General features: G+C 32.6%; 1 long non-coding RNA gene across 1 annotated transcript; it reads left to right on the top strand.

Annotated features, from left to right (window-relative positions):
- The first annotated feature begins 18,486 nt into the window (after positions 1-18,486).
- Positions 18,487-21,469, top strand: LOC133029902 (uncharacterized). The gene is made up of 3 exons (XR_009683859.1): positions 18,487-18,779; positions 19,630-19,688; positions 21,177-21,469. It is a non-coding gene; the product is annotated as an uncharacterized LOC133029902 (long non-coding RNA).
- Positions 21,470-24,697: the final 3,228 nt, after the last annotated feature.

Genomic DNA, 24,697 nt, shown 5'->3' with positions numbered 1-24,697 from the left:
GTCCCCATACTAGTTGAGGCCATACTGCTTGTAAGACTCAGTTAATTGATTTTAATTAATCAATTATAATTCTAAAAGTTAGACTATGTCTACTTTATGAATTCTCACAGTTTAAGGATGAAATCGTAAATAAAAGGGTTTCTAGGTTTAATTATTAATTAAGAAACTTTGTATGTCTAATTAATAATTATTTTAAATGACAATATTATTTAATAATCTATTTTAGTTATTAAATAATTAGTTTTGGCATTTAAATGATTAGAATTGGAAAAATGACATTTTTGGAGAAATAGAAATAAAATTGAGGAAACTGCAAAATCCAAGTGAGGCCCATTTCCCTCTATGGCCGAGCACTCCTTTGTGTTTCCCAATTATTATTTTTATTTTTTAATTGCCATGTAATTGCTAATCAAAGCCTAGCTATAATAGGAAAGTGGTGGATTACACTAAATAAGGCAGTTAATTGATTACACAGTAATTAAGGAAACTGTTTTATTTGGAAAGTTGTGCTCTCCTTTTTCCCTATATAAAGGAACCTTGCTCTCTTCTCTTGTATGCATGAAAAGCCACAAAATTAAGAGAGAAAAATAGAGAGAAAATTCGAAATCCTTGTGAGATGAGTAGTGCCCACATACATCAAGTGGTATCTCAATCATAGTATGGAAGACTATGGAATTTCTGCATCAAAGAAGGAGAAAAGAAGATCCAGGTTCAGATCTTGGTGATGCTCTGCTACAGAAAGGAATCAAGGGCTAGAGATCTGAACGGAAGGAGTCATATTATTCCTCTGCACCCACTGTAAGGTTTTCTAACTTTATATGTGTTTATTTTCATTGTTTTAGAATTCATATTAGGTTGTTAATCCAACATACTTGTTAGTAAATCTAGATCCTGGTAAAATAATTTCCAACAACACATACGGCCATCCATCGCATTTTTTCGTCGTCACCGAGCAAAAATCATAAAAATTACATAATTCATATTTAGCATAAATAATACTCTTAGAGTTTAATAAAATCTCCAAAATTGAGAAATTATAACTTTAATGCCCGTTTTTAAAAATAGGGCCCACAACAATATATAATCATGCATATTTATAAAATACAAATAATTAATGCTAATTGCCATTACTTATCTATAATCTAATATGCGGTCATTACAATTATTCCCCTATTAAAAGGATTTTGTCCTCGAAATCTAACTTGAATAATTTTGGGTATTAAGCCTTCATGTTGGACTCTAATTCCCAGGTGGCTTCTTCTACCTTACTGTTCCTCCAGAGTACCTTGACCAAAACTATGGTCTTGTTTCGAAGAACTTTTTCTTTACTATCAAGGATTTGAACTGACCGTTCCTCATAAGACAAGTCTGGCTATAGTTCTAGGGCTTCGTAACTCAAGACATGAGTTGGGTCTAAAACATTTTCCTTAGCATTGAAATATGAAATACATTATGAACAGCCGATAACGCTGGTGGTATGGCTAGCCTATACGCTACTTGCCCGACCTTCTCAAGTATCTCAAATGGCCTTATAAACTTAGGGCTTAACTTGCCCCTCTTTCCAAATTGGTGCAACTTGCAGGAAAATATGTTCTCCTACTTGAAATGCAATGTCTCTGCGCTTCAGATCAGCGTAACTTTTCTGCCTAGTTTGTAAAGCAAACATCCGAGCCTTGATCTTGTCTATTGCTTCATTGGTCCTTTAAACTAACTAAGGACCCAGATACTTCTTTTCTCCTATTTTGTCCCAATGAATTGGAGAACGACACTTCCTACCGTACATCATTTAATAGGGAGCCATTCCTATTATACTTTGGTAGTTGTTGTAGGAAGATTCTATCAAAGGTAAGTATTTTCTCCATGAACCCTCAAAGTCCATGACACAGGCTCGTGGTAAGTCTTCTAATATTTGAATTATTCTCTCTGATTGCCCATCAGTCTGAGGGTGAAAAGTTGTACTGAATTTTAGCTTTGTGCCCATAGCTCTCCGAAGATTTACCCAGAATTTCAATATAAACTTTGGATCCCTGTCTGAAACAATGGATTTTGGAGCTATATGGAGGTGAACTATCTCTTTCACATACAACTCTGCATACTGATCCACCGTATAGGTTGCTTTTTACTGGCAGAAAATGTGTTGACTTCATGAAACATTCCACTATGACCCATATTGAGTCATACATTTCAGTGATTCTGAGCGAACCCACAATGTCCATTGTAATATCCTCCCACTTCCATTCAGGAGTGCTAATGGTTGTAGTAACCCTGTCAGCGTCTAGTTCTCAGGTTGATATGATGACATGTTAGACATTTAGACACGTAATCCACTACATCTTTCTTCATTCAACACCACCAATAAAAGGGTTTCAAATCCTGATACATTTTTGTGGTTCTTGAGTGCAACGAATAGGTATAGTATGAGCTTCATCAAGTATTTCTATTCTGAGCTCAACCCTATCTTGAACACAAACTCGAGCTTTGTAAAGTAACATTCTGTTATTCGAGACTGAAAAGTCCTTAGGTCGACAGGCCAATACCTCATCTCAAATTTTAACTAACTCAGCATCTTCCAATTGTGTTTTTCTGATCCTTTCCAACAAATCTGATTGAAGTATCATGTTATGTAACTTTTCAACCACAAATTCAATTTCAGACTTAACCATTTCTGAGGCTAACTAAGGAGCTATCATTACAGTATTTAAGACATGTCCGAGACTTTTTCTGTTCAAAGCATTCGCCCAACATTGACCTTCCTGAGATGATTTAGAATCTCACAATAATAATCCTTGACTAATTCCAGCCACCGCCTCTAACTCATATTCAAATCCTTTTGAGTGAAGAAATACTTGAGACTCTTGTGATCCGTGTAAATCTCACATTTTTCTCCATACAAGTAGTGTCGCCATATCTTTAGAGTGAATACTAAAGTAGCAAGCTCTAAATTATGCGTTGGGTAATGTTGTTCATATTCCTTTAGTGGCCAGGAAGAATATGCTATAAGCATGTCAGCTTGCATCAGAACACATCCCAGACCCTGTCTGGGTCCATCATAGTAAACGATGAACTTTTTTTGGTCTGATGACAAAGCTAACACTGGTGTTGTGATCAACAGTTGATTTAATTCTTGGAAACTTGTTTCACATTTTTTGGACCATACAACCCGTTAGTTTTTCTTAGTTAAACCGTTAGTGGTATTCAAATCTTAGAAAATCCTTCGACAAAACATCAATAATACCCTACCAATCTGAGAAAACTTTGCACTTCAGTCACTGTTCTTGGCCTTGGCCAATTTTTGACTGATTGATCTTTCGGAAATCAACCATAATTCCATCTTTTCCGGCAATATGCCCTAGGAAGGACACTTCCGACAACATAAATTTACACATTTTAAATTTTGCATACAGCTTGTGATTGTTGAGTCGATGTAATACCATTTGGAGATGTTGCTCATGTTCTTCTTCTATCTGTGAGTACACAAGGATGTCGTCGATAAACACTATGATGCAGTTATCGAGGAAATCCTTGAATACTCTATTCATGAGATCTATAAAGGTGGTTGGAGCATTAGTCAATCCGAATGACATCACCAAAAACTCATAATGACCATACTTGGTCCGAAATGTATTTTTTGAAATATCTTCCTCTTGAATTCTCAGTTGATGATAATCAAATTGCAAGTCAATCTTTGAAAATACAGTCTTCCCCTGGAGTTGATCGAACAAATCATCAATCTTAGGCAATGCATACTAATTTTTTATTGTCAGCTTGTTTGATTCCCGGTAATCAATGCATATTCAGAGGGGCCCATCCTTCTTTCTCACAAACAAAATCAGAGCTCACCAGGGCAACACACTGGGTTGGGTAAACCTTAAATCCACCATCCCTTGAAGTTGTATTTTTAGCTCCTTAAGTTCTGTTGGAGCCATTCTATATGGTGCCTTTGAAACAGGTTTTGTCCCTAGGTGCCAGATCAATTACAAAATCTATCACTCACTATGGCGGTGATCCCGGTAACTCCTAAGGAAAAACATCAAGAAATTTTTTTACAACTTTGACCTCCTCGGGGCCAAATGTTTCAGATTTTCTAGAATTAATTACAACCGCCAAGAATCCTACACATCCACAGTGTCATAAATCTTTAGCCCTTAAAATTGAAATAATCGGGATTCGAGACCCTGAACAAATCTAACATAAACAAATGGATCTTCGTCCTCAGGTTGAAAAATTACTATTTTTTGCTTACAGTCAATACTGACTGAATACTTGGACAGAAAATCCATCCCAAGTATGATATCAAACTCTGTTGGTTCTAGCTCTACTAAGTCAACACACAACTCTCTATTTTCACCCTAATTGGCATAGACATAATCTGGCCTTTAGAGATAACTAATTTCCCTCTAGGCATTAGGGTTCCAATGTTGGGTTTTATGCCCTAAATAAAACTCATTACAATCTGATTAGTTATCAATTTAGAAGTGAAGCATGTTTACATGTATGTTACATGTTTATGGTTTAATACATATATTTGATATATGCACAAAATCAGTTAAATCCAGAACATATAGTTATTCACAATTACAGTATCGTCAATACAGTGGAATGTGATTGTGATTATATGATTCAAAAGATTTGGTCCCTGTTCATCAGTGTTTTGGATTTACACTGATGTGATAATCAGCGATGAAGTATACTTACACTTGGAGTAAGTGTTATGTTCTTTCCAGAACATTGGTAAAGTATACTGGTTTCGAATGCATGGAGTATGCATTGGACTGGACCGATATTGAACTTGGTTAAAGATATTGTAAACTTACCGTTGTATCTTTCCAAGTCAATGTCAGAAGTTGATCTTAGATTAAGAGAATCTAAATCCTGATATGCTTAGGCTCAATCTCAGGAGTGCTATTCTTGTTCTTTGATTTATTAGTTAAAGCTTGTTTTGAGTCAGGATAATACATATATTTTGGGAACATGATAGCATAACTGAATAGGGAGTGCTAAACATAAATATGGAAATATATAGCTTCTACTGGTGTATAGAAGTAAAGTGATGATTCCTTTTGAGCTTAGTTAAATAGAAGTAAATGGATGAGCTCTTGTTTCAGTGACTATATATTAGATCACTATAACATCATTTACAGGTAACTAAGTGTTCAAATGGGCAAAATACATTGAGGGGTGTAAACGGTAAATTAGTCCCGTCTCGATGTAAATCATCTATATAGAGGATCTCTAAATCACATTAAGATTATAACAATGGTTAAATGAGATAGCATATTGATATCGTGAAACATATGATATGCTCTATATAAGTCTGAGAGTGCAATTCCAAGTTCTAAGAGTGGATTCAACGAGGAATTAATAAGTTAGGGATTTACTTGGTAAATCGGTTCAACTTATTGGAAGCTCAGAATATAGATCCATGGTCCCCATTCTAGTTGAGACTATACTGTTTGTAGGACTCTATAATTGATTTATGATTAATCAATTATAATTCTAAAAGTTAGACTATGTCTAATTTGTGAATTCTCACAGTTTAGGGATGAAATCGTAAATAAGAGGGTTTCTAGGTTTAATTATTAATTATGAGACTTTGCATGTCTGAATTAATAATTAATTTTAAATGGCAATATTATTTAATAATCTATTTTAGTTATTAAATAATTTGTTTTGGCATTTAAATGATTAGAATTGGAAAAATGGCATTTTTGGAGAAATAGAAATAAAATTGAGGAAATTGCAAAATCAATGCGAGGCCCATTCACACCATGGTCGGCCACATCATTGCCTTTTCCCAATTATTATTTTTCAATTTAATTTGTCATTTAATTGCTAATCAAAGCCTAGCCTAAATAGGAAAGTGGTGAATCACACTAAATAAGGCAGTTATTCTATTACACAGTAAAAGAGGAAACTGTTTATTTGGAAAGTTGTGGTCTTCTCTTTTCCTATTTATAGCAGCCCCTCTCTTCTCTTTGTATGCATGTGTTGCTTGAGAAACTTTGCTCTGCAAAGTGTATCACACGAAAATAAGAGAGAAAACAAAGAGAGATTTCGAAATTCCCTAGCGAGAGAGAAGTGCCCACTCACATCATTCAGTATCTCATCATAGTTTGGAAGACTGTGAAGGATCACATCCAACTGAAGAACTTTCGGGCTCAGATCTTGATCATACTCTGCTACAGACAGGAATCAAGGGTTAGAGATCTGAGTGGAAGGAGACATAAATTCCGCTGCAATCACTGTAAGTTATTCTTAACTTTTATGTGTTTAGTTCATCGTTTTAGAAGTTCAATATTAGGTTGTTAAATCAACATACTTGCAATAGATCTAAGATCCTGGATAAATATAATACCAACAACTGGCACCAGAGCCATGGTAATTGATTTACTTGCAAGAAATTTGGACTTAAAACGATTTGCTTGTGATTTGGATGGCTTCATGTTGTGTCATATTGATGTTTGATTGATGTTTGTGAATTCTGGGAAAAATAATTGATTTTCTGTATCTGGAATTATTTTTATTGGATAGTTTGGAAAATTCTAAGCAATTTACTTTTTTACAGAACTCGATTTCGATTTAATTTGAATTAGTTATGAATTTTTAAAAATCGGGAAAAACCTAGGTGGTGAGCACCTCCCCTACGCGCGCGGAAATCATGCGCAGGGGTGCTTGCCCCCAGATTTTTGGGCTGGGGCTCCTCTCCCACGCGCGCGGACAGCATGCTTTGCATGCTGTCCGTACCACCTGCTATTTTCTTCGTTTTCTTCGATTTTTCATGCTATTTCATGGAATTAAATTCCGATTTTTTGTGTAGTTTTGTATGTTGATTTTTGTTTTTCAAATTTCAAATCTAATTATCAGAAATAAATTAATTTTAATTTTTAAAATTAATTTTAGATATTAGTGCAATTTGATTTTGAAAATGGGAAAAATCAAGTTTTGCTTACCTTTTTCTTATTTCCTTTAAAATTTGATTATTTTATTTTTTAAGGTCAGATATTAATTTTTTTTTGGTAACTTGACCTTAATTAAAATAAGATCCAAATAATCATGATAATTTTAAAAGAGGAAATAAGGTATTATTGTTAACTTTTAAATTTTGTTATTTTTCAATTAAATTAAGTTGTAAAATAAGAAAAGGGTATGTATTTACCATTTTCTATTTTATTATTTAATTTATTAAATAACATGAAATTTAAAAGGAAAGTTGACAGTTTAATTTTGAAATGCATTTAGGTTACCCAAAACCTAAATTTTCAAAATGGTAGGTTTAATTTTAATATTATTTTTCGAAATATAGATTTAAAATTAAATAAATCCTACATCCAACTATCCAGATCTAACCTTGTTGCAGGAGTATGTGTTTTAGATTGTTTGTAAGTTTTTCTAAAACCTATTATTACTTGATCTAAATTGCCAGGGTTAACTTGTTGACAGATCAAATGATCTGATTTTAACCCATGGTTCAATTGATGATAGATCAAGTTGATAATTTGTAACAGGTAATTTTTACAAACTTCTTTCATCTGTGTATGACCTAGTAACATGATAGGATCCATCCAAATCTGTGTGCCTGTGTGAGCCTATATGTTTAATTTTTATTATAGATACATATAGGTTGTTGTTGCTAAATAAAATGTCATAACCTGATAGATTTTATTTAGGCTCATTTAGTTAATGAGCTTATTCAATTAATAACAGTTGTTCATTTTAAGGTTAAATTCCTCTCTTTTGGGCCTTGTGTGAGAGTTGGGAGCCTTAGAAGTGGGTGCGACATACTGGACCCAGCTCCCCCTCACATGAACAACCCCAATTGTGAAGGCCCATTTGCCTAATTTGGATAACTGTGCTACGTTAATTATATTAGTTTGACCTAATAAAAAATTGAATAGCAACATAATTAATTTCTTTGAAATTAATTTAAGAAAAATATAGTTTAATGAATTTCATTTCTGGATAAACTATTTGTATTTTTCTTGTATTTAATTAAATAAAGAATTTTAACTAACTAGATTCTTTCTGAAACTTATTTTTATTATTTCATTAAATATTCTTATTTAAGTTATGAATTAGTATTTACTAATTTTTTTTAAACTTAAATTTGAATATATTTTGATAATAATATTAAGCTGAGGAATTCTAGGAATTAGTTATTGAAGATTCTTAGAAGATATTATTTTAAGTTGGTTTTAAACTTAAAAAGGGAATATCTTTAAATTAGGTAGTTACTACCTAATTTTGATATTTAATTAAATGATGTTTGGAAAATTTTAAGTTTGTAAATTATAGATTCCTTCTATAATAACTTAAATTAGATATTTTCCAGATCTTGAAAAGATACTTAGTAGAATTGAGATATTTTCTAGATAGTTATTTCCATACTAATTATTATTTCTAATCTAGGAAAATATCATTGATTGTGAAATTAATTGGTTAATAATTAATTTTGGTACAATTCAATTAAGGATATTTTTCCTTGTATTAAATTGGAAATTAATGATTAAGCCTTCTCTATACTTAATTATTCATTTCCTGAATTTAATACATTTAATTAAATTGAAAATTAAATGTCTAAGCTGATTTTCATTATGATACTTAGATATTATTATTTTCATGATATTTAATTAAATAAGAAAATTATTTTAAGTTGGGTATTTCCATAACAACTTAAATTTGAATAATTTTCATAATATATTTTATTTATTTTATTAATCATTTTTCAAAATAGCATTTAATTATGCAAGATGATTTTGAATTTATCTTGAAAGATAGATTGAAGTTGTAAATTAATTATTTTAATTAATTTTGAATCAACTCAAATCAATGATCTTTTCATTTAATGATTATTTTAAAATAAAGGAACTGAAATATATTATTAGAAATTGGATTAATTAGTCAAGAAAATCTAGATAGATAATATTTTTGCTTGAGGTATTTTTTCTAAGTAAAGTTTGATTTATTTTAAATGTATTTCAAAAATTGTGTATTTTTGGAAATACAATATATATATTTGTAGAAAATTTTAATTTGAGTTGCAAATTAATTTAAATTAATACAACTTAAATTAAGTAATTTTCTTAATATTTGTTGGAAAATTAACACTAAGATGGAAATAATTCATTTTATTTTCTTAACCATCTAAGTTTAATTTTACAAATATTAAATTAAATTTTTATTTAGATTCTATTCTAAATTTAAAATTTAATAAATATATATATAGATTTAAAATAAATAAATAATAGAAGAAAATACAATTTAAATAATGAGCTTTATTATTTTGAGATATTCGATCTCCATTGTTGGTTTTACATAGCTATTGTTTTAGTGAGTAATCCTCCCTAATGGAGGAACGTTCATTAGCAAGTTAGCACCGTTTAATCTCGAAAGATAAGTATGTTTGTAAGTGTTTTATATTAGTATTAACCACCCTAATGGTGGGTACTGTATAAGACTTACAAACATATGAAACAATGGTAGAAGCTCATGAAATAAGAATGACCTTGACTCTCGCCTAAACGGGACAACGTCGGATTCTCTTTTCGATCGAATAAAAGGTTGCTAGAAGGTTTGCTATTCTAGATGAGCTGACAACTCTATTCAATGAATGATAGCTTTGACTCTCGCCTAAACGGGACACTGATATCAGTTTGTTGAAAACCTTGGAAATTATTTAGGATTGAATTTTTTTTGTGTTTTCTCTAGTCATTCCTAATTGTTGTATGCTGATAATTTCTAAATGAGATTTTGTGATAAACCATAACTGATATCTATGTATTATCTTGTAGTATCCTGAATTGAAATGTCAAATCCCATGTTGTCACTCTTAACTGAAAATAAGCTAAATGGGTCTAACTTCCCAAAGTGGAGAGAGAACATTCATATTGCTCTCATAGGTGAAAGTGCCTCGTTTGTGTTGGTAGGCGAGTCACGAGCGACCAAGTGACAATGCAACCAAAGCTGTAAAAGAGAAGTTTGAGCGTTGGCATAATGCTAACAATAAAGCTCGTTACTTCATGCTTTTCAACATGGTTGACACCTTGAAAACAAGGTTTGCAAACACTGTCACGGCTGCAGAAATCATGACGCAGTTAACTGAGCTATTCGGTATGGCATCTATTCAGTCTCGTTTCGACGCGACTAAGAAATTCATCAATGCACGGATGGAACCCCATCAGAATGTGCGTGATCACCTTCTCCAGATGGCTAGTTATTTCCAGGAAGCCCAGAATCATGGTGCTGAAATGGATCAGACTACTCAAGTGAGTCTCATCTTGAATAGCCTGACTCCAGATTTTCTGCCCTACACATCAAATTATGTCATGAATAAGAAGGAACAAGACTTTCATACTTTAGTCAATGACCTTCAGACATATGAAAATTTGATTGGAGGTCCCAAGAAAAGAGGGAAGAAACCTCAGAATTCTGGAAATGGTAATAAGACAAGTAATCCTGAGGCACTTGTTGCTTCTACTTCCAAATCCCATCATAAGAAGAAGTGGAAAAATGCCAAGAAGTGAGCTCAAGCTGCGAATGCAGCTAGGAACAAAAATGCTGGAGCTTCTGGCAATACACAAAAAGGAAAATGTTTCTACTGCAATGAGAAAGGCCATTGGAAATCCCAATGTCCTAAGTATCTCGCAAAGAAACAAGGTATTTTCTTTATAAACTGATGTGTTTTTAGTGAATTATTATCCTTTTGGATTAATAATTCTGGACTACTAACCTTGTTTATTATTCTTCTTATAGCTAAAGCTTCTTAAACTCGGGTGCTGTCTTAACGAGTTGGATTAGAAAGCTGGATGGTGGATGGAGATTGTCTACAATAAAGAAGAAGCTCTTTCATTTGAATTAATTGTTTAGTTTTTTAAACAATTTGGATTTCATGTTTGGGATCTTAATTCCCTGTTTGGTTCTCATAAATATTGCAAACAATTTTTTTTGGGTTTATAATAAAATATCTTTTTCAATTATATTGCAATTTATGAGTTGAGCTTCAGTTCTTTATTTTATCTATTACCGATTATTATATTTATTATGTTTGAATGTGTATGTGTTTTTATTATTGATGCAAATTCAAAAAGTATTTAAACTCTTTACAGAGTTATTACTACATAAACACTTGAAGTTATTTCTGTGTTTATGAATAATTGTTGGTTTCAAAAACAATTATTTGAGAATTTGTTTAATAAAAAGATCTTTTGATCTGATAGGGGTGGAGAAAAGTTAAGAATAATATGCAGTTCAAACGATTTTTTATATCTAATGAACTCTGGATTATATTCAACTCCATAGACTCTCTATCACACTTAGAGATTTACAACCTTTAGGGGTGGACCATAATCTCTATAAACTTAGGGGTGGACTTTATTCTACAATACCCTTTGTGACACATAATTTTAAACATGGAAATAATATAATAAATTAGCTATTATCAGAACAAATCATTGATCTTGATTATATGTTCCAGTTTAGATTTACTGTTGTAATAGTTATTGATACCATTAAAGTTCTTTGATAATGTTTCACATTACCTTGGTTGAGTGGGAGAATATTAAAATTCTTTACCCATCTTCGTTTGGTTGATAATTGTGATAGGAACTTAAGAACACCTCTGATAAAAACAAGTCTAACCATTCACATGGATAGAAATAACTTATCAGAATTATGAGAGTAAGATAGAAGAATTCTTGCATAGTCTATTCGAAAGACTGATTCAAGATGTCTATTTCTCATAACATTTTATGGTATCTTAATTTGATTGCTTAAATCTCTAGCAAGTATTTTTCACTTCAAATACTAGACTGCTATGTTGTTGAACTAATCTTAAAGAAACTTACAGTTTCGGCTTAAGATAATAAGTCACAACGAGATGTTCCCAGAAACAATAGTAAAAGGTTAAAAGTTTCTAACCAGACATCTGCTATTGAGTGGGAGCCATCTGAGATGTAATCAAATGGGGAACATTAGGAGACAATCAAGAAAGATTTACAAAAGTGACGTATATGTTATTAAGGAACTATTCATTAGTGATCCTGATATGCGAACCGACTCATTGTGAGATGGTGGTTACTCTGGGGGTGGAGGAATCATTATAGAAGAGTGTTAAAACCCATCTATAATAATTCAAGCTTCATCAGAGAAGATATAACTTTGTAAATTCAAAATTACCAGAAAGTTATTTTACTGAAGAAAATTCTACACTGCATTATCTCAATTCCAAATTTTAAAATTTGAGAGATATGTCTTCTGGTTGTTCAGATGTACTTAATGGGCAGTAAAGATTTCAGTATCCCTTGATGAGTAAAGCATAAGTTAGGGAAGGTTTCATGTGTCTCATGAACCTGATTCCAGATATATGGGTGGATTCAAAGATACTACACTTGATCAGAGGATCAAGACAAAAGATTGATTGTAATGCAAACCTTGTTTTATGTTAGTGCAAAACTCATTACAATCTGATTAGTTATCAATTTAGAAGTGAAGCATGTTTACATGTATGTTACAAGTTTATGGTTTAATACATATGTTTGATATATGCACAAAATCAGTTAAATCCAGAACATATAGTTATTCACAATTACAGTATCGTCAATACACTGGAATGTGATTATGATTATATGATTCAAAAGATTTGGTCCCTGTTCATCAGTGTTTTGGATTTACACTGATCTGATAATCAGCGATGAAGTATACTTACACTTGGAGTAAGTGTTATGTTCTTTCTAGAACATTGGTAAAGTATACTGGTTTCGAATGCATGGAGTATGCACTGGACTGGACCGATATTGAACTTGGTTAAAGATATTGTAAACTTACCGTTGTATCTTTCCAAGTCAATGTCAGAAGTTGATCTTAGATTAAGAGAATCTAAATCCTGATATGCTTAGGCTCAATCTCAGGAGTGCTATTCTTGTTCTTTGATTTATTAGTTAAAGCCTGTTTTGAGTCAGGATAATACATATATTTTGGGAACATGATAGCATAACTGAATAGGGAGTGCTAAACATAAATATGGAAATCTATAGCTTCTACTGGTGTATAGAAGTAAAGTGATGATTCCTTTTGAGCTTAGTTAAATAGAAGTAAATGGATGAGCTCTTGTTTCAGTGACTATATATTAGATCACTAAAACATCATTTACAGGTAACTAAGTGTTCAAATGGGCAAAATACATTGAGGGGTGTAAACGGTAAATTAGTTCCGTCTCGATGTAAATCATCTATATAGAGGATCTCTAAATCACATTAAGATTATAACAATGGTTAAATGAGATAGCATATTGATATCGTGAAACATATGATATGCTCTATATAAGTCTGAGAGTGCAATTCCAAGTTCTAAGAGTGGATTCAACGAGGAATTAATAAGTTAGGGATTTACTTGGTAAATCAGTTCAACTTATTGGAAGCTCAGAATATAGATCCATGGTCCCCATTCTAGTTGAGACTAAAGGACTCTATAATTGATTTATGATTAATCAATTATAATTCTAAAAGTTAGACTATGTCTAATTTGTGAATTCTCACAGTTTAGGGATGAAATCGTAAATAAGAGGGTTTCTAGGTTTAATTATTAATTATGAGACTTTGCATGTCTGAATTAATAATTAATTTTAAATGGCAATATTATTTAATAATCTATTTTAGTTATTAAATAATTGGTTTTGGCATTTAAATGATTAGAATTGGAAAAATGGCATTTTTGGAGAAATAGAAATAAAATTGAGGAAACTGCAAAATCAATGGGAGGCCCATTCACACCATGGCCGGCCACATCATTGCCTTTTCCCAATTATTATTTTTCAATTTAATTTGTCATTTAATTGCTAATCAAAGCCTAGCCTAAATAGGAAAGTTGTGAATCACACTAAATAAGGCAGTTATTCTATTACACAGTAAAAGAGGAAACTGTTTATTTGGAAAGTTGTGGTCTTCTCTTTTCCTATTTATAGCAGCCCCTCTCTTCTCTTTGTATGCATGTGTTGCTTGAGAAACTTTGCTCTGCAAAGTGTATCACACGAAAATAAGAGAGAAAACAAAGAGAGATTTCGAAATTCCCTAGTGAGAGAGAAGTGCCCACTCACATCATTCAGTATCTCATCATAGTTTGGAAGACTGTGAAGGATCACATCCAACTGAAGAACTTTCGGGCTCAGATCTTGATTATACTCTGCTACAGACAGGAATCAAGGGTTAGAGATCTGAGTGGAAGGAGACATAAATTCCGCTGCAATCACTGTAAGTTATTCTTAACTTTTATGTGTTTAGTTCATCGTTTTAGAAGTTCAATATTAGGTTGTTAAATCAACATAATTTCAATAGATCTAAGATCCTGGATAAATATAATACCAACATCCAAACCCTCTATTAATGTAATCATAAGGTCTACCCAATTGATTAATTACTCGTGACACCACATATGAGTTTGTAGCCCCAAAGTCAAACAATACAGTAAAAATAGGAGTCGTTGACAAGAAGCTAACCTGTTACCATTGAAAGACTGGCTGCAACATCTATTTGAGTAATGATAAGCACTCGAGAAGGTACGGACTTTGTCTCTTGTTCTAATTCCTCTCCTTTCAGTAAAGGACAATCTTTCTTGTAGTGGCCTACCAGACCGCATTGAAAACATGCCTTACGATTACATTCTCCTAGATGATGCTTCTTATAGTGAAAGCTCTATAGATAAGTATAACGTCTCCAAAAACCACCCTGCGAACAACCTTGACCTTTGGTCCCCTGAAACCTCTTGTTCCATCTTGAACCCACCAATGTCAATGCAGGTTTCCTCTTTTGCTCAACCAAGGAGACACTACAACCTCTGCCATAATTGGAAATAAAAGGAACAATGATCCCACCATCTGCTATAATCTTCTAAGACCTTAAAACAAATTCTGTAGGGCTCTCGGCCCAAACAGCATCCTTCACATCTAAGTCTCCTTAAAGGGCTAGGGGTCCTTGCATCCAAATTCTCCCATGCAAAGGTCCCACTTGGTTACCAGCCATACATTGTTCTGCTGGTAACAATAGAACAAAAATGATTGGCATATGAGGTAAAGGTACGTCAGGAGATCCTTGTTGTCTCAACCTCTGAATCTCCTCATCTTGACATTGAATCCTAGCTTCCATCTCTACAAACCTTTACTCCGAATCTAGCAGAGCCTGTGGGGGATTTCATAACCATCTTCTTGAAACCTTCCACAACTTCTGCTGTGTACACGAGGTTTTGGGGGAATTTATTGTTGGAAATATTTTACCAGGATCTAGATTTACTACCATGTATGTTTCATTAACATCCTAATATGAATTCTAAAACAATGAAATAAACACATATAAAGTTTAGGAAACCTTACATTGGGTGCAGCGGAATATAATGACTCCTTCCATTCAGATCTCTAGCCCTTGATTCCTTTCTGTAGCAGAGCATCACCAAGATCTGAACCTTGATCTCTTTCTCTCCTTCCTTGATGCTGATTCTCCTTCTTGTTGATTGGATTCTTCACAATCTTCCACACTATGATTGAGATATCACTTGATGTGTGTGGGCACTCACTCATTCACTCAAGGTTTGAAAATTTAGAGAAGAAAAGAGAAGAAGAGGGTGGCGGCTATGGTATAGAATAGGAGGCTCAAATTTCATCTGACAGAGTTAAGTGTGAATGTGAGCCATCACTATCTATTTATAGGTAACCACGTAGGTTTAGGTTAGAATTATTTGGCATTAAAATAATGAAAAAATAAATGATAAAACCCTATAAGAGTGGCCGGCCATATTATTGGATAATTGGTCCCACTTTTGCAATTTGCTGTTTTATCATTTTTGCATCTCATTTTCTCAAAAACGCCAATTTTTCAATTTAACCATTTAAATGCTAATTCCAATTATTTAATAACTAAAAATTAATTATTAAATAATAATTTCATTTAATATATTTATTAATTAGACTAATCAAAGTCTCTTAATTAACAAATGTACCCTAGAAACTTTTCCTTCACAATTTTGCCCTTGCTTAGTGAAAATTCATAAACTAGACATAGTCTAACTTTAGAATTATAATTGATTAATCAAAATCAATTCACTGAGTCTTACAAGAAGTATGGTCTCAACTAGTATGGGGACCATGGGCCTATATAACCGAGCTTCCAATAATCTGAACCAAATTTACCAAGTAAATTCCCTAACTTATTAATTCCTTATTGAATCCACTCTTAGAACTTAGAATTGCACTCTCAGTTATATAGAACGCTCTATATGTTCCACGATATAGATACGCTATTAATTATCCATTGTTATAATCCTAATTTGATCAATGACCCTCTAATAGATGATCTACATTGAATAGGGACTAAATTACCGTTACACCTTCAATGTATTTTATCCTTAAAACACTTAGCTCCGTATAAATGATATTTCAGCGAAGTGAAATGAGATCTCAACCATTTATCTATGTTTAGCGAAGCTCGAAGGATATCATCGTTTCACTTCTAAATTCCTATAGAAGTTATAGATTCCATATTTATGTTAGCGCTCCCACTCAATTATACTATCATGTTCCCAAAATGTACGTATCACCCTAACCGAAAAGTAGGCTTAACTAACAAATCAAAGAACATGTATAATACTCTTGAGATCGAACCTAACCATATCAAGATTAAGATCATTTGATCTAGGATCAACAGGTAATATTGAATTGAATAGATATTACAGTAAATTTTAACATATCTAATCAAAGTTCAATATCGGTACCTTCCGATGTACACTCCATACATCCGATACTGGTAAACTTTGCCAATGCGCTAGAAAGGACATACCACTTATCCAAGGTGTACGAATACCTATCGCTGATTATCATGCCAGTCTAAATCCAGTGAACTGACAAATCAGGGAATAAACTTTTGAACATATAATCAAGATTATATTCCACTGTGCTGACAACACTATAATCATTAACTAAAATATATGTTCTGGACTTAAATAGAATTTATACATTATACATAATCATGAAATAAATCATGTGAACCATGCAACATAAAATATTATTTCTGATCTTTATTAGTAAATATGATTATATTGAAATGGGTTTTATTTAGGGCACAAAACCCAACATTTAACCTCCCTAACTGCCTCCGGTCTCGACCATGTTATCCTAACTCTTTGTATTATGTTGGGCGTCCATTTAATAGGACTAGCCTGCGAACTCATAAGTTAAGTAGGTCAGATAGCGATCACATAAACTCTATGTACTGCACTTATGGATTTTAAGACAATGCACTTAAATAAATTATTTAAAACTAGCATGCTTCCTAACATTGTTTTCTAATACATAAATTGCTAAACAAGTAAAGGCTTACTGAACCATGAGTCAAGCTTTTCTCTGATGATGATTGTACATGTCTTGACGATCCTCGGTAGACACGTTGGTGGCTTTGATACCGAAATTGTGATGCCCTGATACTTAGACTCGTTATAATAATTTTTTAATCAATGTACCACCTCTTCTAATCAAAAGGTTTTCCTCAAAAATATGCAAATTTATATAAACTTTATAGACATATATATTTTTTTTACATAAACCGAGATCTCGTGTATAAATTTTTACAATCTTTGCAAAAATACTTTTACAAACTTGTCGCACAGTGACTACAAAATACAACCCAAGTGGTCCCGAGACTAAATAGTCCAGGTCGCGTCGTCTCGGCATGTACAATCATCCCCCGAGCTCAAAATTCACTCATGTTCAGTCTTCGCATTTCCTTTACCTACACACAAAAATAATATTTGTGAGTCAACAAACTCAGTAAGAAAATCACATAACACATAATATATCACCGACTTGTATTTAGGCGCCCATACACCTATCCACAAGGCTTAACAGATGAGTAAGAACATTCTTTACATTTGGTATTATCGACCATGATATCAGTCAGTCACTACCAGTGCTGTGATCGCACTACAGGCCCAGTACTATGTTCGTACTGTTGGGTTTTGTGCCCTAAATAAAACCCATTACAATCTGATTAGTTATCAATTTAAGAGTTTTGAAGTGATTATGTTAACATGTATTTTACATGCTTATGGTTTAATATATATATTTAATATGTGCATAAAATTAGTTAAGTCCAGAACATATATTTATTCACAATTACAGTATTGTCAACACAGTGGAAAGTGATTGTGATTATATGATTCAAAAGACTAAGTCCCTGTTCATCAGAGTTTTGGATTTACACTAATTTGTTAATCAGCGATGAAGTATACTCACTACTACAAAAGGCATAATTCGCGACAGTCCCAAAAACGCTTTTTTTTGGACCCCGTCGCTAAAAAAATGGTGTAAGTGTTTAAAACGGTCGCCTATAGTACACTATAGGCGACGGTTTTAAACACTCGTATAAATTAAGCGACAGTTAATAAATGTAGAGAAAAAATTAAATAAAATATAATCAAATACTATTCCCCACGGTTTGGAACCGTCGGGCAAAGTATTAGCACCCGTAGCCCATACTTTGCTCCACGGTTTAAAACCGTCGGGGAAAGCCCTTTATAATAAAACGCGCGACAAACCCTCTACATTTCAGATCACGTTTTCCCTCTTATTTGCTCCAAACCCTCTCATTTGCCCCAAACCACGGTAAGACTCTCTCTCGTTCTTTATCATCGATTTCACTCACAACTCTCTCTCTCTCTCTTACGGCGACGCAGCTCTGCCACCACCGGCGACGCACCACTGCCACCTCTCCACTGCCGAGAGCCACTCCGCCGAGCGCCACCATCGTGTAAGCTAACCCCAAAAATCCCAAAGCCTTTCGCCCCTTGGTTTTGATTATCTAGTCGTTTATGTATCCTTTTATCTTTGTTTATAATTATTGTTTTGTTTCTGGGTTTTGCGTATAATCTAAATCTACTATATGCTTCTTTGACTGCTTTTTCGGTATCTGGGTATATTATTAATTTTGTATAGTTTTGTAGAAGAAGTGATTTTTCTTTCCTCACTTGAATCTGTATGAATGGTGTTGCACTTTTATTTGTATTAACTCAATAGAGTATAGTATCATTTAGACTTGTTTAGGATTTATTAGGGTTATTAGCTGTAATAAGGGGGGAAGGGCTTTGATTTTGTTTATAGATGTTAGATTTTGACAATTGTTTCAGGGATTTTGAGGTCGTTAAGTTTACCAATTTGTGATTGGAAATAAATATTTTTTTCTCAGCGGCCTTACATAAATTTTATTATAATCTATTTCTTATTTTTTCTAGTATTTATACAAGCTTTTCCAGATTTTGGGATTATAATATTACCTCATTGTTTATTGCTGTATCTAAAAAGAACTGGTTTATACTCAGAAATTTTCTGTTATTTCAATTCGGTGCGAATTATATTATTAGTTAAATTATTGTTAATAAAATGGTAGAATGTGATATTGAACCTTGATCCAACATATATATAATATATGCATATTTTAATATGTGATTATTAAATAAAGAAGTACAACAAGACATTCATATTCATGCAGAAAATTATAGAAGGGTGCATGATGTTATATGTTAAAGAATTTGAAAAAATTGATTAGTCTCAATTAAACATGTTAATTAACAATTGATGCATATTTTAAATTTAACTTTTAGGTATCGGCTCTGTTGCGTTGATTCAAGATTACACAAGTAGCTAGCTTTATTGGAGAAAGGTATAATCACTAAAACTTTAAAATTCTTTATTTAGTGGAGTTTGAATATCTTAGATATTTATCCGTAGTGAAGTAGGTTCTGTGATTATACATGTACTGCGGTCGGATGGGTGGATAGTTTTAGTATTGTTAATGTTGTTTTGCATTGTTTCGTATTGTTTTGTGTGTTTGTTTTTTGTTTTTGTATGTTAGAAATTTTTGGGAACGTCCAATTACAGTTGTTATGTTGTCGAAATTTCGGTTGAATAAGGATAAAATACATTAAAAATGCATAAATTTTAAATAAAAAATTTTAGAACTTAGTTAAAATTTATATGTGTGGTGATTAATGAACTTAAGATATAAATTTCTATCAGTAAAATTTATTTTTATAGCCCCATATCTATGATAATAAAGAATTATCAATTCAAAAAAGAATGTAGTGTAATGTACAAGGTCTCCACTCTTGATATCTTGTGACATCTCTGTTGTTTGAATATTTAGATTTGAACTTGCATTTGCATTAGAATTCAATGACTTAGGAGCTAAGGTTAGAATAAAGAACATGTTCATAAGCTTTCTTTTATAAATTTGATACATATGGTCTTGTTTAGAAGCATTCTCAGGCTCTATGTTCATTTTATTGTTTAGGTAAGAAGATTTTTTTTAATATAAAGGCTTCTTTTGTGATAATTGGTATAAAACTTTATTGAATTAAAATTAATTTAATGAGTTTGGCTTAGTGAAGCTAAGAGGCTTTCATCATATTGACTGAGAGAAGAGTTGTGCAATGGCCACATCTTACTGTCACCATAGGAAAGCCATACCAATAGCATGGTATTTGGGCCTATTTTCCTTTGGAATGATATTTGGCCAAAGACTTTTTATTGTCATATTTAAGTCTTAATAATTAGTGTTGTATTGTCATTCGTTGGCTATTTTATATTCGATTCCCCTTGTTTTTAAATCTGAATGAGAATTTAGAAAAAATAATTTATAAACAAGCTATGTACCTAATTCAAGTTTGGTCTTGGTGCATTGTATAGGATTCGGTTGATGATTGCTTAGTTTATAATAGTTATTAAGAGAAAGGGCCTTTTTGTTTTATGTTGTTCTTCTGCCAAATTAAGGGAATTTTTAGTTTTTTTTTTTTTTAGCTGGAAAAAGGAGTTTCATAGTTAATCTCCTTTCTCCTCTGCAAGCACATAACTCCTAACAGTGCTAATTTGTGTAATTAAAATGTTACGCAATTTAAAGAGTATTTTTATGCTCAAGTCTTGGCATGATTCTAGAAGGGTGCATTAAAAGGGTAAAGAGGCATCTTAGAATTTTTTTTTCTTGAAACGAAGTTAGTAAAATTGACATCATAGTAATTATAAATAGATATGGAAATATGTGTTGGCTAAGCTAAAAGATCCATTAGAAAAAAAAATACAAGGAGCACTAGAAATTTATAGCCACATATATATTACTAATTAATATATAATTTCTTTCTATTTTGTTTTGTAGGGTAAGAGCAATCTGTACTCAAATAACGAGATGAATATTCTGCGTGATCAGTGGATTGAATAGGCCCGAGCACACGCAGGGCGACAAGGGCTATTATGATGATTAGTTTTTATGTTTGTTTATACTTTACACTATAACCAGTTACTTTCATATAACTAAAGATTAATTCATATTTATACTTTATGTTTGAGTACGTAGTTTGTATATATTTCAATTTTTGTTAATTTTTAATTTATGTTTATACTTTATCTTAACTAATTAGTGACAATGTATAAATTAGTAAAAATTAATTAATGCGGAAGAAAAAAGTAGAAATTTTTAATTTTTTTTCTTCCCTTTTTATGCAACTCAATGACTGGCAAAAACCGTCGTTGAAAAATACGAAATTTAAAATTAATCTGAAAATTAAACTATAAACGACAGTTTAAAACCGTGCCTATACTACTATAGGTGACGGTCTAAAACTGTGGCCTATAGTATAGGCCACGGTTTTAAACCGTATCCTATACTATAGGCCACAGTTTTAAACTGTCGCCAATAGTGTTCACTATAGGCGACGGTTTTAAACCGTGGCTTATACTATTTGCCCGACAGTTTTTGACCGTCGTCTATTCTACTCAGTATTCGCGACGCTTGTATAGGCGACGGTTTTATGGACTGTCGAGAATTCTTTGGCTGACAGTCTAAAACCGACGGGAATTCCAGGTTTTTTAGTAGTGACTTACACTTGGAGTAAGTGTTATGTTCTTTCCAGGACATTGGTAAAGTATACTAGTTTTGAATGTATGGAGTATGCATTGAACTGGACCGATATTGAACTTGGTCAAGATATTATAAACTTACCGTTGTATCTTTCCAAGTCAATATTAGTAGTTGATCTTAGATTAAAAGAATCTAAATCTTGATATGCTTAGGCTCAATCTCAGGAGTGCTATTCATGTTCTTTGATTTATTAGTTAAGCCTACTTTTGGGTCAGGGTGATACGTATATTTTGGGAACATGATAGTATGATTGAGTGGGAGCGTTGAACATAAATATGGAATCTATAGCTTCTACTGATGTATAGAAGTCAAGTGATGATTCCCTTCGAGCTTAGCTAAATAGAAGTAAATGGATGAGCTCGTGTTTCAGTGACTATTTATCTTAGATCACTAAAACATCATTTACAGGTAGCTAAGTGTTTTAAGGGGCCAAATACATTGAGGGGTGAAAACGGTAAATTTATCCCATCTCGATGTAAATCATCTATATAGAGGATCTTTGATCACATTAAGATTATAACAATGGTTAAATGAGATAGCATATCTATATCGTGGAACATATAGAATGCTCTGTATAAGTCTGAGAGTGCAATTCCAAGTTCTAAGAGTGGATTCAACAAGGAATTAATAAGTTAGGGATTTACTTGGTAAATTCGGTTCAACTTATTGAAAGCTCAGCAATATAGATCCATGGTCCCCATTCTAGTTGAGACCATACTGTTTGTAAGACTCAATAATTGATTTATGTTTAATCAATTATAATTCTAAAAGTTAGACTATGTCTAATTTGTGAATTTTCACTAAGCAGGGGTGAAATTGTAAAGAAAAGAGATTCTAGGTTTATTTATTAATTAAGAGACTCTATATGTCTAATTAATAATTATGTTAAATGACAATATTATTTAATAATCTATTTTAGTTGTTCAATAATTAGTCTTGGTATTTAAATGGTTAGAATTGGAAAATTGGCATTTTTGGGAAAATAGAAATAAAATTGTGGAAACTGCAAAATCCAAGTGAGGCCCATCACACCTATGGCCGGCCACTTGATTGTGTTTCCCAATTATTTTTTTCAATTTTTAAATGACAAATAATTACTAACCTAAACCTAGCAGTTATAAGTGGAAAGTGGTGGCTCACACTAAATAAGGCAATTAATCAATTACTCTGTAATTCAGGAAACTGCCTCTTTTAGAAAGTTGAGCTTCCATTTTCTCTATATATAGCCGCCCTCTCCTCTTCCTCTTGTGACACACGAAATCAACACAACACACAAGAGAGAGAGAGAGAGAGATACAATTTCGAATTCCCTAGTGAGAGAGTAGTGCCCACACACAGCAAATAGTACCTCAATCATAGATTGGAAGATTGTGAAGGATCACATCCATCTGAAGGACATTCGGGCTCAGATCTTGATTATACTCTGCAACAGAAAGGAATCAAGAGTTAGAGATCTGAGTGGAAGGAGACATATTATTCTGCTGCAATCAATGTAAGGTTTTCTTAACTTTATATGTGTTTTCCTTTTATCGTTTTAGAAGTTCATATTTAGGTTGTTAATCAACATACTTGTGAATAGATCTAAGATCCTGGTAAAATTAATTCCAACACGTACCGCTATGATAGCATCAATAATACCCTAAGGTACAATTGACCATAATATCACTCTTAACAAGTACTATGCTCGTACTGCCGACCCAAAACTGTGCTCGTACCGCTATGATAGCATCAATTAATACTTTCTCAAATTAGATATTAGTCAAATCCAATACTATGCCCGTACTGCTGACCCGACACGATAGTAAATTTACCGTTCTACCCTTCAATTTATTATATTCTTAGAATACTTAGCTATCTATAAATTATATTTCAGTAAACTAATATAATTCCTGAATGAGATCTCAATCATTTATCTCTATTAAGCCAAGCTCGAAGAAAATCATTGTTTCACTTCTAAATACTTATAGAAGCTATAGATTCTATATCTATGATTAGCGCTCCCACTCAATTATACTATCATGTTCCTAAGTTGTAAGTATTGGGTCGATCCATTGGTCAGCTTTAACGAATAACTCTAAGAACATAAATAATATAGTTGAGATCGAACCTAATCATATCAAGATTAAGATCTATTGACCTAAGATTAAGTAACTGATATTGCCTTAGATAGATATAATGGTAAGTTTATGATATCTTATCTAATGTCAATATCGGTCCAGTCCGATGTATACTCCATACATCTGATACTAGCATACTTTGCCAATGTCCTGGAAAAGACATAACACTTATCCAAGGTGTAAGTAAATTTTATCGCTGATTATCATGTCAATGTAAATCCGATTAATCGACAAATCATGGGACATAAACTTTTGAAAAATATAATCATGATTATATTCCACTGTGGTTACAATACTATAATCACGAATAACTATGTCATCTGGATTTAGTAGAATTTATACATTAAACATATAATCATGAAAGCAATCATGTGAACCATGCAACATAAAATGATTTCTGATCTTTTGTTAATTAGTAAATCTGATTATATTGAAATGGGTTTTATTTAGGGCATAAAATCCTAACAACATTGTGCCTAAGTCCATATTTTTTCAAGTCGTGCTATGTTATGCCTAAGCACATATTTTTTTTCGTGTCGAGTCATGCTCGCAACTCTCAAATTCGTACCGATTTCGTACAGTGTCAAAAAACCCGACCCATATTTACATAGTTCTCCGAAAGTAAAATTTATTATTTTCTCG

Source organism: Cannabis sativa, chromosome 1 (assembly GCF_029168945.1).
Source record: "Cannabis sativa cultivar Pink pepper isolate KNU-18-1 chromosome 1, ASM2916894v1, whole genome shotgun sequence".
In the NCBI taxonomy this organism is placed as follows: Eukaryota; Viridiplantae; Streptophyta; class Magnoliopsida; order Rosales; family Cannabaceae; genus Cannabis; species Cannabis sativa.
Note: the sequence above shows the minus strand (reverse complement) of the source record. Positions and strands in the feature narration are given on the sequence as shown.